A 15,968-nucleotide genomic window follows, 5' to 3' on the forward strand; every position below is an offset into this window, starting at 1 on the left:
GGAGGAGATGTACAGTGTAGCTGGTGTGTAAGAGGAGTGTGACATGAGAACAGGAGGAGGAGGAGATGTACAGTGTAGCTGGTGTGTAAGAGGAGTGTGACATGAGAACAGGAGGAGGAGATGTACAGTGTAGCTGGTGTGTAAGAGGAGTGTGACATGAGAACAGGAGGAGGAGGAGATGTACAGTGTAGCTGGTGTGTAAGAGGAGTGTGACATGAGAACAGGAGGAGGAGGAGATGTACAGTGTAGCTGGTGTGTAAGAGGAGTGTGACATGAGAACAGGAGGAGGAGGAGATGTACAGTGTAGCTGGTGTGTAAGAGGAGTATGACATGAGAACAGGAGGAGGAGGAGATGTACAGTGTAGCTGGTGTGTAAGAGGAGTATGACATGAGAACAGGAGGAGGAGGAGATGTACAGTGTAGCTGGTGTGTAAGAGGAGTGTGACATGAGAACAGGAGGAGGAGGAGATGTACAGTGTAGCTGGTGTGTAAGAGGAGTATGACATGAGAACAGGAGGAGGAGGAGATGTACAGTGTAGCTGGTGTGTAAGAGGAGTATGACATGAGAACAGGAGGAGGAGGAGATGTACAGTGTAGCTGGTGTGTAAGAGGAGTGTGACATGAGAACAGGAGGAGGAGGAGATGTACAGTGTAGCTGGTGTGTAAGAGGAGTATGACATGAGAACAGGAGGAGGAGGAGATGTACAGTGTAGCTGGTGTGTAAGAGGAGTATGACATGAGAACAGGAGGAGGAGGAGATGTACAGTGTAGCTGGTGTGTAAGAGGAGTGTGACATGAGAACAGGAGGAGGAGGAGATGTACAGTGTAGCTGGTGTGTAAGAGGAGTGTGACATGAGAACAGGAGGAGGAGATGTACAGTGTAGCTGGTGTGTAAGAGGAGTGTGACATGAGAACAGGAGGAGGAGATGTACAGTGTAGCTGGTGTGTAAGAGGAGTGTGACATGAGAACAGGAGGAGGAGGAGATGTACAGTGTAGCTGGTGTGTAAGAGGAGTGTGACATGAGAACAGGAGGAGGAGGAGATGTACAGTGTAGCTGGTGTGTAAGAGGAGTGTGACATGAGAACAGGAGGAGGAGGAGATGTACAGTGTAGCTGGTGTGTAAGAGGAGTGTGACATGAGAACAGGAGGAGGAGGAGATGTACAGTGTAGCTGGTGTGTAAGAGGAGTGTGACATGAGAACAGGAGGAGGAGATGTACAGTGTAGCTGGTGTGTAAGAGGAGTGTGACATGAGAACAGGAGGAGGAGGAGATGTACAGTGTAGCTGGTGTGTAAGAGGAGTGTGACATGAGAACAGGAGGAGGAGGAGATGTACAGTGTAGCTGGTGTGTAAGAGGAGTATGACATGAGAACAGGAGGAGGAGGAGATGTACAGTGTAGCTGGTGTGTAAGAGGAGTATGACATGAGAACAGGAGGAGGAGGAGATGTACAGTGTAGCTGGTGTGTAAGAGGAGTGTGACATGAGAACAGGAGGAGGAGGAGATGTACAGTGTAGCTGGTGTGTAAGAGGAGTGTGACATGAGAACAGGAGGAGGAGGAGATGTACAGTGTAGCTGGTGTGTAAGAGGAGTATGACATGAGAACAGGAGGAGGAGGAGATGTACAGTGTAGCTGGTGTGTAAGAGGAGTGTGACATGAGAACAGGAGGAGGAGATGTACAGTGTAGCTGGTGTGTAAGAGGAGTGTGACATGAGATCAGGAGGAGGAGGAGATGTACAGTGTAGCTGGTGTGTAAGAGGAGTGTGACATGAGAACAGGAGGAGGAGGAGATGTACAGTGTAGCTGGTGTGTAAGAGGAGTGTGACATGAGAACAGGAGGAGGAGATGTACAGTGTAGCTGGTGTGTAAGAGGAGTATGACATGAGAACAGGAGGAGGAGGAGATGTACAGTGTAGCTGGTGTGTAAGAGGAGTGTGACATGAGAACAGGAGGAGGAGGAGATGTACAGTGTAGCTGGTGTGTAAGAGGAGTATGACATGAGAACAGGAGGAGGAGGAGATGTACAGTGTAGCTGGTGTGTAAGAGGAGTATGACATGAGAACAGGAGGAGGAGGAGATGTACAGTGTAGCTGGTGTGTAAGAGGAGTATGACATGAGAACAGGAGGAGGAGGAGATGTACAGTGTAGCTGGTGTGTAAGAGGAGTGTGACATGAGAACAGGAGGAGGAGGAGATGTACAGTGTAGCTGGTGTGTAAGAGGAGTGTGACATGAGAACAGGAGGAGGAGGAGATGTACAGTGTAGCTGGTGTGTAAGAGGAGTATGACATGAGAACAGGAGGAGGAGGAGATGTACAGTGTAGCTGGTGTGTAAGAGGAGTGTGACATGAGAACAGGAGGAGGAGGAGATGTACAGTGTAGCTGGTGTGTAAGAGGAGTGTGACATGAGAACAGGAGGAGGAGGAGATGTACAGTGTAGCTGGTGTGTAAGAGGAGTGTGACATGAGAACAGGAGGAGGAGGAGATGTACAGTGTAGCTGGTGTGTAAGAGGAGTATGACATGAGATCAGGAGGGAGGAGGGCGCTGCTCATGGAGCTTGCAGTCTAAAAGGGGAGGGGGGATACAAACAGAAGACATAAGGAGTCAGCCAGTGTAAAGGGAGCTAAGGGCAGGAAGCAGGGGATAATTGGAGAGGCAAGAGGTTGTGGAAGACTATGTAGTGTACTAGAAACGGAACAATTAAAATGTAAGAAGAAGACCTCCTGAATAAGGTGCATAATTAACATTGTCCGCCCCCTAACCCACCCCTCCTACAGCCTAACCCCAACTCTCTCCCTAACCGCCCCCTAACCCATCCCTCCTGCAGCCTAACCCTAACCCCAACTCTCTCCCTATCCGCCCCCTAACCCACCACTCCTGCAGCCTAACCCCTAACCCACCCCTCCTGCAGCCTAACCCCAACTCTCTCCCTAACCTTCCCCTAACCCACCCCTCCTGCAGCCTAACTCTAACCCCAACCCTCTCCATAACCTTCCCCTAACCCACCCCTCCTGCAACCTAACCCTCTCCATAACCTTCCCCTAACTCACCCCTCCTGCAGCCTAACCCCAACTCTCTCCCTAACCGCCCCCTAACTCACCCCTCCTGCAGCCTAACCCCAACTCTCTCCCTAACCGCCCCCTAACTCACCCCTCCTGCAGCCTAACCCCAACTCTCTCCCTAACCTTCCCCTAATCCACCCCTCCTGCAACCTAACCCTAACCCTCTCCATAACCGCCCCCTAACCCACCCCTTCTGCAGCCTAACCCCAACTCTCTCCCTAACCTTCCCCTAACCCACCCCTCCTGCAGCCTAACCCCAACTCTTCCCCTAATCGCCCCTAACCCACCCCTCCTGCAGCCTAACCCCAACTCTCTCCCTAACCGCCCCCTAACCCACCCCTCCTGCAGCCTAACCCTTACTCTCTCCCTAACCTTCCCCTAACCCACCCCTCCTGCAGCCTAACCCCAACTCTCTCCCTAACCTTCCCCTAACCCACCCCTCCTGCAGCCTAAACCCTAACCCCAACTCTCTCCCTAATCGCCCCCTAACCCACCCCTCCTGCAGCCTAACCCCAACTCTCTCCCTAACCGCCCCCTCCCCAACCTAACCCTAACCGTTCCCCCGCACAGCCTAACCCTTAACCATAACCCTCTTCTCCCGCAGCCCAGCCCCCAACCCTCCTCTCCCGCAGCAAAATTGCACAAAGCCTCATGATTTGGCGACTACGACCCAAGGGCCATTTGAAGGGTAACCTGGCTGCGTCATTCTGTATGGCCCAGTTTGTAAATGCTCCATAGCCAGCAGCGACAGCTGAGAGAGGGACACTGCCAGGGGAATATAGGAAAGGCTCCGCAGCCACAGCAGAGAGGGACTGCCAGGGGAACATAGGAAAGGCTCCGCAGCCACAGCAGAGAGAGGGACACTGCAAGGGGAACATAGGAAAGGCTCCGCAGCCACAGCAGAGAGAGGGACACTGCCAGGGGAACATAGGAAAGGCTCCGCAGCCACAGCAGAGAGAGGGACACTGCCAGGGGAATATAGGAAAGGCTCCGCAGCCACAGCAGAGAGAGGGACACTGCCAGGGGAACATAGGAAAGGGTCTGCAGCCACAGCAGAGAGAGGGACACTGCCAGGAGAACATAGGAAAGGCTCCGCAGCCACAGCAGAGAGAGGGACACTGCCAGGGGAATATAGGAAAGGCTCCGCAGCCACAGCAGAGAGAGAGACACTGCCAGGGGAACATAGGAAAGGCTCCGCAGCCACAGCAGAGAGAGGGACACTGCCAGGGGAACATAGGAAAGGCTCTGCAGCCACAGCAGAGAGAGGGGCACTGCCAGGGGAACATAGGAAAGGCTCCGCAGCCACAGCAGAGAAAGGGACACTGCCAGGGGAACATAGGAAAGGCTCCGCAGCCACAGCGCAGAGAGGGACACTGCCAGGGGAATATAGGAAAGGCTCCGCAGCAACAGCTGAGAGAGGGACACTGCCAGGGGAACATAGGAAAGGCTCCGCAGCCACAGCAGAGAGAGGGAGACTGCCAGGGGAACATAGGAAAGGCTCCGCAGCCACAGCAGAGAGAGGGACACTGCCAGGGGAATATAGGAAAGGCTCCGCAGCCACAGCAGAGAGAGGGACACTGCCAGGGGAATATAGGAAAGGCTCCGCAGCCACAGCAGAGAGAGGGACACTGCCAGGGGAACATAGGAAAGGCTCCGCAGCCACAGCAGAGAGAGGGACACTGCCAGGGGAACATAGGAAAGGCTCCGCAGCCACAGCTGAGAGAGGGACACTGCCAGGAGAACATAGGAAAGGCTCCGCAGCGACAGCATAGAGAGGGACACTGCCAGGGGAATATAGGCAAGGCTCCGCAGCCACAGCAGAGAGAGGGACACTGCCAGGGGAACATAGGCAAGGCTCTGCAGCCACAGCAGAGAGAGGGACACTGCAGGGGAACATAGGAAAGGCTCCGTAGCTACAGCAGAGAGAGGGACACTGTCAGGGGAATATAGGAAAGGCTCCGTAGCTACAGCAGAGAGAGGGACACTGCCAGGGGAACATAGGCAAGGCTCCGCAGCAAGCAGCGACAGCGGTCAGAGGGACACTGCGAGGGGAAAATAGGAAAGGCTCCGCAGCCACAGCAGAGAGAGGGACACTGCCAGGGGTACATAGGCAAGGCTCCGCAGCCACAGCAGAGAGAGGGACACTGCCAGGGGAATATAGGCAAGGCTCCGCAGCCACAGCAGAGAGAGGGACTGCCAGGGGAACATAGGCAAGGCTCCGCAGCAAGCAGCGACAGCGGAGAGAGGGACACTGCCAGGGGAAAATAGGAAAGGCTCTGCAGCCACAGCAGAGAAAGGGACACTGCCAGGGGAACATAGGAAAGGCTCCGCAGCCACAGCGCAGAGAGGGACACTGCCAGGGGAATATAGGAAAGGCTCCGCAGCAACAGCTGAGAGAGGGACACTGCCAGGGGAACATAGGAAAGGCTCCGCAGCCACAGCAGAGAGAGGGAGACTGCCAGGGGAACATAGGAAAGGCTCCGCAGCCACAGCAGAGAGAGGGACACTGCCAGGGGAATATAGGAAAGGCTCCGCAGCCACAGCAGAGAGAGGGACACTGCCAGGGGAACATAGGAAAGGCTCCGCAGCCACAGCAGAGAGAGGGACACTGCCAGGGGAACATAGGAAAGGCTCCGCAGCCACAGCAGAGAGAGGAACACTGCCAGGGGAACATAGGCAAGGCTCCGCAGCCACAGCTGAGAGAGGGACACTGCCAGGGGAACATAGGAAAGGCTCCGCAGCGACAGCATAGAGAGGGACACTGCCAGGGGAATATAGGCAAGGCTCCGCAGCCACAGCAGAGAGAGGGACACTGCCAGGGGAACATAGGCAAGGCTCCGCAGCCACAGCAGAGAGAGGGACACTGCAGGGGAACATAGGAAAGGCTCCGTAGCTACAGCAGAGAGAGGGACACTGTCAGGGGAATATAGGAAAGGCTCCGTAGCTACAGCAGAGAGAGGTACACTGCCAGGGGAACATAGGCAAGGCTCCGCAGCAAGCAGCGACAGCGGTCAGAGGGACACTGCGAGGGGAAAATAGGAAAGGCTCCGCAGCCACAGCAGAGAGAGGGACACTGCCAGGGGTACATAGGCAAGGCTCCGCAGCCACAGCAGAGAGAGGGACACTGCCAGGGGAATATAGGCAAGGCTCCGCAGCCACAGCAGAGAGAGGGACACTGCCAGGGGAACATAGGCAAGGCTCCGCAGCAAGCAGCGACAGCGGAGAGAGGGACACTGCCAGGGGAAAATAGGAAAGGCTCCGCAGCCACAGCAGAGAGAGGGACACTGCCAGGGGAATATAGGCAAGGCTCCGCAGCCACAGCAGAGAGGGGGACACTGCCAAGGGAATATAGGCAAGGCTCCGCAGCCACAGCAGAAAGAGGGACACTGCCAGGGGAACATAGGAAATAGGAAAGGCTACGCTGCGACAGCTGAGAGGGGGACACTGCCAGGGGAACATAGGAAAGGCTCCGCAGCCACAGCAGAGAGAGGGACACTGCCAGGGGAACATAGGAAATAGGAAAGGCTACGCTGCGACAGCTGAGAGGGGGACACTGCCAGGGGAACATAGGAAAGGCTCCGCAGCCACAGCAGAGAGAGGGACACTGCCAGGGGAACATAGGAAAGGCTCCGCAGCCACAGCAGAAAAAGGGACACTGCCAGGGGAACATAGGAAAGGCTCCGCAGCAAGCAGCGACAGCGGAGAGAGGGACACTGCCAGGGAAAAAAAGGAAAGGCTCCGCAGCCACAGCAGAGAGAGGGACACTGCCAGGGGAACATAGGCAAGGCTCCGCAGCCACAGCAGAGAGGGGGACACTGCCAAGGGAACATAGGCAAGGCTCCGCAGCCACAGCAGAGAGAGGGACACTGCCAGGGGAATATAGGCAAGGATCCGCAGCCACAGCAGAGAGAGGGACACTGCCAGGGGAATATAGGCAAGGCTCCGCAGCCACAGCAGAGAGGGGGACACTGCCAGGGGAACATAGGCAAGGCTCCGCAGCAAGCATGACTCTGGGAAAATGTCTCCTAATAATGAAAGTAGCATAAAACTGAGGAAGTAAATAGTGACTGGTTATAGAGTATACGGGGATAACCTGACGGTACACCGGATGACATCACCGCTCTCCCATTACACCTATAGTACACACAGAACACCTATAGTACATACATTACATACAGGACCCCTACGGTACGCACACACGGCACCTACGGTACGCACACACGGCACCTACGGTACGCACACACGGCACCTACGGTACGCACACACGGCACCTATAGCACACACAGTACACACACAGGACACCTATAGTACACACAGGACACCTATAGTACACACAGGACACACACAGGGCACCTATAGTACACACAGGACACCTATAGTACACACATGACACATACAGGGCACCTATAGTACGCACAGGACACCTATAGTACGCACAGGACACCTATAGTACGCACAGGACACCTATAGTACGCACAGGACACCTATAGTACGCACAGGACACCTATAGTACACACAGTACACACACAGGACACCTATAGTACACACACAGGACACCTATAGTACGCACATGACACACAGGACACCTATAGTACAAACAGGACAACTATAGTACGCACAGGAGACGCACAGGGCACCTATAGTACACACACAGGGCACCTATAGTACATATACAGGGCACCTACAGTACGCACAGGACACACACAGGGCACGCACAGGGCACCTACGGCACGCACAGGGCACCTACGGCACGCACAGGGCACCTACGGCACGCACAGGGCACACACAGGGCACCTATAACACACACAGGGCACCTATGGCACACACAGGGCACCTATAGTACACACAGGGCACCTATAGTACACACAGGGCACCTATAGTACACACAGGGCACCTATAGTACACACAGGGCACCTATAGTACACACAGGGCACCTATAGTACACACAGGGCACCTATAGTACACACAGGGCACCTATAGTACACACAGGGCACCTATAGTACACACAGGGCACCTATAGCACACACAGGGCACCTATAGCACACACATTATACCTATAGCACACACATTATACCTATAGCACACACATTATACCTATAGCACACACATTATACCTATAGCACACACATTATACCTATAGCACACACATTATACCTATAGCACACACATTATACCTATAGCACACACATTATACCTATAGCACACACAGGGCACCTATAGCACACACAGGGCACCTATAGCACACACAGGGCACCTATAGCACACACAGGGCACCTATAGCACACACAGGGCACCTATAGCACACACAGGGCACCTATAGCACACACAGGGCACCTATAGTACACACAGGGCACCTATAGTACACACATTATACCTATAGTACACACATTATACCTATAGTACACACATTATACCTATAGTACACACATTATACCTATAGTACACACATTATACCTATAGTACACACATTATACCTATAGTACACACATTATACCTATAGTACACACATTATACCTATAGTACACACAGGGCACCTATAGTACACACAGGGCACCTATAGTACACACAGGGCACCTATAGTACACACAGGGCACCTATAGTACACACAGGGCACCTATAGTACACACAGGGCACCTATAGTACACACAGGGCACCTATAGTACACACAGGGCACCTATAGTACACACAGGGCACCTATAGTACACACAGGGCACCTATAGTACACACATTACACCTATAGTACACACATTACACCTATAGTACACACATTACACCTATAGTACACACATTACACCTATAGTACACACATTACACCTATAGTACACACAGGGCACCTATAGTACACACATTATACCTATAGTACACACATTATACCTATAGTACATACATTATACCTATAGTACATACATTATACCTATAGTACACACAGGGCACCTATAGTACACACAGGGCACCTATAGTACACACATTATACCTATAGTACACACATTATACCTATAGTACACACATTATACCTATAGTACACACATTACACCTATAGTACACACATTACACCTATAGTACACACATTATACCTATAGTACACACATTATACCTATAGTACACACATTATACCTATAGTACACACATTATACCTATAGTACACACATTATACCTATAGTACACACATTACACCTATAGTACACACATTACACCTATAGTACACACAGGGCACCTATAGTACACACAGGGCACCTATAGTACACACAGGGCACCTATAGTACACACAGGGCACCTATAGTACACACAGGGCACCTATAGTACACACAGGGCACCTATAGTACACACAGGGCACCTATAGTACACACAGGGCACCTATAGTACACACAGGGCACCTATAGTACACACAGGGCACCTATAGTACACACAGGGCACCTATAGTACACACAGGGCACCTATAGTACACACAGGGCACCTATAGTACACACAGGGCACCTATAGTACACACAGGGCACCTATAGTACACACATTACACCTATAGTACACACATTACACCTATAGTACACACATTACACCTATAGTACACACATTATACCTATAGTACACACAGGGCACCTATAGTACACACATTATACCTATAGTACACACATTATACCTATAGTACATACATTATACCTATAGTACATACATTATACCTATAGTACACACAGGGCACCTATAGTACACACAGGGCACCTATAGTACACACATTATACCTATAGTACACACATTATACCTATAGTACACACATTATACCTATAGTACACACATTACACCTATAGTACACACATTACACCTATAGTACACACATTATACCTATAGTACACACATTATACCTATAGTACACACAGGGCACCTATAGTACACACAGGGCACCTATAGTACACACATTATACCTATAGTACACACATTACACCTATAGTACACACATTACACCTATAGTACACACATTATACCTATAGTACACACAGGGCACCTATAGTACACACATTATACCTATAGTACACACATTATACCTATAGTACACACATTATACCTATAGTACACACATTATACCTATAGTACACACATTATACCTATAGTACACACATTATACCTATAGTACACACATTATACCTATAGTACACACAGGGCACCTATAGTACTCACATTATACCTATAGTACACACATTATACCTATAGTACACACATTATACCTATAGTACACACATTATACCTATAGTACACACATTATACCTATAGTACACACATTATACCTATAGTACACACATTATACCTATAGTACACACATTATACCTATAGTACACACATTATACCTATAGTACACACATTATACCTATAGTACACACATTATACCTATAGTACACACATTATACCTATAGTACACACATTATACCTATAGTACACACAGGGCACCTATAGTACACACAGGGCACCTATAGTACACACATTATACCTATAGTACACACATTACACCTATAGTACACACATTACACCTATAGTACACACATTATACCTATAGTACACACAGGGCACCTATAGTACACACAGGGCACCTATAGTACACACATTATACCTATAGTACACACATTATACCTATAGTACACACATTATACCTATAGTACACACATTATACCTATAGTACACACATTATACCTATAGTACACACATTATACCTATAGTACACACATTATACCTATAGTACACACATTATACCTATAGTACACACATTATACCTATAGTACACACAGGGCACCTATAGTACACACATTATACCTATAGTACACACATTATACCTATAGTACACACATTATACCTATAGTACACACATTATACCTATAGTACACACATTATACCTATAGTACATACATTATACCTATAGTACACACATTATACCTATAGTACACACATTATACCTATAGTACACACATTATACCTATAGTACACACAGGAGCCATTACACTAACCTGCGCCGTCTCTGTCCGCTCCAATCACCCGGCTATGCCAGAGCGGGAGGAGATAGATAGGTCCCCTTCCGTCCTTCCGTAGATCTCTTCCCTGCTCACAGCGCCGCCATCTTGGTACAGCCGGAAACGCCGCAACCTAGATTACTCTACTTCCGGCGGGGGCCATATTGGAGTTCCTGTGTGACGCTAGAGCAGCAAACTGTTATTTCTCAGCCTCTACCACTCTGTCTCCGGGACAGGCGCCATTTTGCTGGGTACATTATAGGTGGCTACAGCTCTACAGAACAATGTCCGACATGACCTGGAGACAGAGGGATTACTAGGGGGACATATAGTATTGGGGGGGACTGAACATTTGGGGGGCATATAGTATTGGGGGGACAGAACATTGGGGGGGCATATAGTATTGGGGACACAGAACATTGGGAACATAGCATTGGGGGGCATATAGTATTGGGGGGACAAAGCATTGGAGAAATAGCATTGGGGGGCATATAGTATTGGGGGGACAGAACATTGGGGACAGCATTGGGGGGGCATATAGTATTGGGGGGACAGAACATTGGGAACATAGCATTAGGGGGCATATAGTATTGGGGGGACAGAACATAGGGGGCATATAGTATTGGGGGGACATATAGTATTGGGGGGACAGAACATTGGGGGGCATATAGTATTGGGGGGACAGAACATGGGGGACACAGCATTGGGGGGCATATAGTATTAAGGGGACAGAACATTGAGGACACAGCATTGGGGGGGCATATAGTATTAGGGGGACAGAACATGGGGGACACAGCATTGGGGGGCATATAGTATTAGGGGGACATATAGTATTGGGGGGACAGAACATTGGGGGGCATATAGTATTAGGGGGACAGAACATGGGGGACACAGCATTGGGGGGCATATAGTATTAGGGGGACAGAACATGGGGGACACAGCATTGGGGGGCATATAGTATTAGGGGGACATATAGTATTAGGGGGACAGAACATTGGAGGGGCATATAGTATTGGGGGGACAGAACAATGGGGACACAGCATTGGGGGGGCAGCAGCCGGAGCAGTCTCCTATGGATGTGGGGGGGAGTGATCACACTGTTTAGTGCCGGGCTGGGGGGCTTACAGCACCCCCCCCCTTCCTCCCCGCCGCACTGTAAAAGTGATTTATTTTATTTTATCAAGGGGGCCTACCTTTATCACCTGCATCCATAGCTATCGGGGAGCTCAGCCTACCTTTATCACCTGCATCCATAGCTATCGGGGAGCTCAGCCTACCTTTATCACCTGCATCCATAGCTATCAGACAGCTCGGCCTACCTTTATCACCCGCATCCATAGCTATCGGGGAGCTCAGCCTACCTTTATCACCTGCATCCATAGCTATCGGGGAGCTCAGCCTACCTTTATCACCTGCATCCATAGCTATCGGGCAGCTCAGCCTACCTTTATCACCTGCATCCATAGCTATCGGGGAGCTCAGCCTACCTTTATCACCCGCATCCATAGCTATCGGGCAGCTCAGCCTACCTTTATCACCTGCATCCATAGCTATCGGGGAGCTCAGCCTACCTTTATCACCCGCATCCATAGCTATCAGGGAGCTGAGCCTACCTTTATCACCCGCATCCATAGCTATCGGGGAGCTCAGCCTATCTTTATCACCCGCATCCATAGCTATCAGGGAGCTCGGCCTACCTTTCTCACCTGCATCCATAGCTATCGGGGAGCTCGGCCTACCTTTATCACCCGCATCCATAGTTATCAGGGAGCTCGGCCTACCTTTCTCACCTGCATCCATAGCTATAAGGGAGCTGAGCCTACCTTTCTCACCCGCATCCATAGCTATCGTGCAGCTCAGCCTACCTTTATCACCTGCATCCACATTTATCAGACAGCTCAGCCTACCTTTATCACCCGCATCCATAGCTATCGGGGAGCTCAGCCTACCTTTATCACCCGCATCCATAGCTATCGGGGAGCTCAGCCTACATTTATCACCCGCATCCATAGCTATCAGGCAGCTCAGCCTACCTTTCTCTCCCGCATCCATAGCTATCAGACAGCTCAAGCTACCTTTATCACCCGCATCCATAGCTATCGGGGAGCTCAGCCTACCTTTATCACCCGCATCCATAGCTATAAGGGAGCTGAGCCTACCTTTATCACCTGCATCCATAGCTATCGGGGAGCTCAGCCTACCTTTCTCACCCGCATCCATAGCTATCAGACAGCTCAGCCTACCTTTATCACCTGCATCCATAGCTATCGAAACTCAACCTACCTTTATCACCTGCATCCATAGCTATCGGGGAGCTCAGCCTACCTTTATCACCTGCATCCATAGCTATCGGGGAGCTCAGCCTACCTTTATCACCTGCATCCATAGCTATCAGGGAGCTCAGCCTACCTTTATCACCCGCATCCATAGCTATCAGACAGCTCAGCCTACCTTTATCAACCGCATCCATAGCTATCAGACAGCTCAGCCTACCTTTATCACCCGCGTCCATAGCTATCGTGCAGCTCAGCCTACCTTTATCACCTGCATCCATAGCTATCGGGCAGCTCAGCCTACCTTTATCACCTGCATCAATAGCTATCGGGGAAATCAGCCTACCTTTCTCACCTGCAGCCATAGCTATCGGGGAGCTCAGCCTACCTTTATCACCTGCGTCCATAGCTATCGGGGAGCTCAGCCTACCTTTATCACTCGCGTCCATAGCTATCGGGCAGCTCAGCCTACCTTTATCACCCGCGTCCATAGCTATCGGGCAGCTCAGCCTACCTTTATCACCTGCATCCATAGCTATCGGGGAGCTCAGCCTACCTTTATCACCTGCATCCATAGCTATCGGGGAGCTCAGCCTACCTTTATCACCCGCATCCATAGCTATCGGGGAGCTCAGCCTACCTTTATCACCCACATCCATAGCTATCAGGGAGCTCAGCCTACCTTTATCACCCGCATCCATAGCTATCAGACAGCTCAGCCTACCTTTATCACCCGCATCCATAGCTATCGGGGAGCTCAGCCTACCTTTATCACCCGCATCCATAGCTATAAGGGAGCTGAGCCTACCTTTATCACCCGCATCCATAGCTATCGTGCAGCTCAGCCTACCTTTATCACCCGCATCCATAGCTATCAGGGAGCTCAGCCTACCTTTATCACCCGCATCCATAGCTATCGGGGAGCTCAGCCTACCTTTATCACCAGCATCCATAGCTATCAGGGAGCTCGGCCTACCTTTCTCACCTGCATCCATAGCTATCGGGGAGCTCGGCCTACCTTTCTCACCCGCATCCATAGCTATCAGGGAGCTCGGCCTACCTTTCTCACCTGCATCCATAGCTATAAGTGAGATGAGCCTACCTTTCTCACCCACATCCATAGCTATCGTGCAGCTCAGCCTACCTTTATCACCTGCATCCATAGCTATCGGGGAGCTCAGCCTACCTTTATCACCCGCATCCACATTTATCAGACAGCTCAGCCTACCTTTATCACCCGCATCCATAGCTATCGGGGAGCTCAGCCTACCTTTATCACCTGCATCCATAGCTATCGGGGAGCTCAGCCTACCTTTATCACCTGCATCCATAGCTATCGGGCAGCTCAGCCTACCTTTATCACCCGCATCCATAGCTATCAGGGAGCTCAGCCTACCTTTATCACCCGCATCCATAGCTATCGGGCAGCTCAGCCTACCTTTGTCACCTGCATCCATAGCTATCACCCGCATCCATAGCTATCGGGGAGCTCAGCCTACCTTTATCACCCGCATCCATAGCTATCGGGTAGCTCAGCCTACCTTTGTCACCCGCGTCCATAGCTATCGGGCAGCTCAGCCTACCTTTATCACCCGCATCCATAGCTATCGGGGAGCTCAGCCTACCTTTATCACCCGCATCCATAGCTATCGGGGAGCTCGGCCTACCTTTGTCACCCGCGTCCATAGCTATCGGGGAGCTCAGCCGACCTTTGTCACCCGCGTCCATAGCTATCGGGGAGCTCAGCCGACCTTTGTCACCCGCGTCCATAGCTATCGGGCAGCTCAGCCTACCTTTATCACCTGCAGCCATCGCTATCAGACAGCTCGGCCTACCTTTATCACCTGCAGCCATAGCTATCAGACAGTTCGGCCTACCTTTATCACCCGCATCCATAGCTATCGGGGAGCTCGGCCTACCTTTATCACCCGCATCCATAGCTATCGGGGAGCTCGGCCTACCTTTATCACCCGCATCCATGGCTATCGGGGAGCTCGGCCTACCTTTATCGCCCGCATCCATAGCTATCGGACAGCTCAGCCTTCCTTTATCACCCGCATCCATAGCTATCGGGGAGCTCAGCCTACCTTTCTCACCTGCATCCATAGCTATCGGGGAGCTCAGCCTACCTTTCTCACCCGCATCCATAGCTATCGGGCAGCTCAGCCTACCTTTATCACCCGCATCCATAGCTATCGGGGAGCTCAGCCTACCTTTATCACCCGCATCCATAGCTATCGGGCAGCTCAGCCTACCTTTATCACCCGCATCCATAGCTATCGGGGAGCTCAGCCTACCTTTATCACCCGCATCCATAGCTATCGGGGAGCTCAGCCTACCTTTATCACCCGCATCCATAGCTATCGGGCACCTCAGCCTACCTTTATCACCCGCATCCATAGCTATCGGGCAGCTCAGCCTACCTTTATCACCCGCATCCATAGCTATCGGGCAGCTCAGCCTACCTTTATCACCCGCATCCATAGCTATCAGGGAGCTCAGCCTACCTTTATCACCCGCATCCATAGCTATCGGGGAGCTCAGCCTACCTTTATCACCCGCATCCATAGCTATAGGGCAGCTCAGCCTACCTTTATCACCCGCATCCATAGCTATCGGGGAGCTCAGCCTACCTTTATCACCCGC

General features: G+C 51.2%; 1 protein-coding gene across 1 annotated transcript in view; it reads right to left on the reverse strand.

Annotated features, from left to right (window-relative positions):
• The window catches only part of SYMPK (symplekin scaffold protein), a 72,092-nt gene extending 60,889 nt beyond the window's left edge, over positions 1–11,203 (reverse strand). The window contains exon 1 of the mRNA XM_088464335.1: positions 11,047–11,203. The gene's annotated coding sequence lies outside the window, so the exon portion shown is untranslated. The remainder of the gene's footprint in view (positions 1–11,046) is intronic.
• Positions 11,204–15,968: the final 4,765 nt, after the last annotated feature.

Source organism: Taudactylus pleione, unplaced genomic scaffold, assembly GCF_031769625.1.
Source record: "Taudactylus pleione unplaced genomic scaffold, aTauple2 ptg001655l, whole genome shotgun sequence".
In the NCBI taxonomy this organism is placed as follows: domain Eukaryota; kingdom Metazoa; phylum Chordata; class Amphibia; order Anura; family Myobatrachidae; genus Taudactylus; species Taudactylus pleione.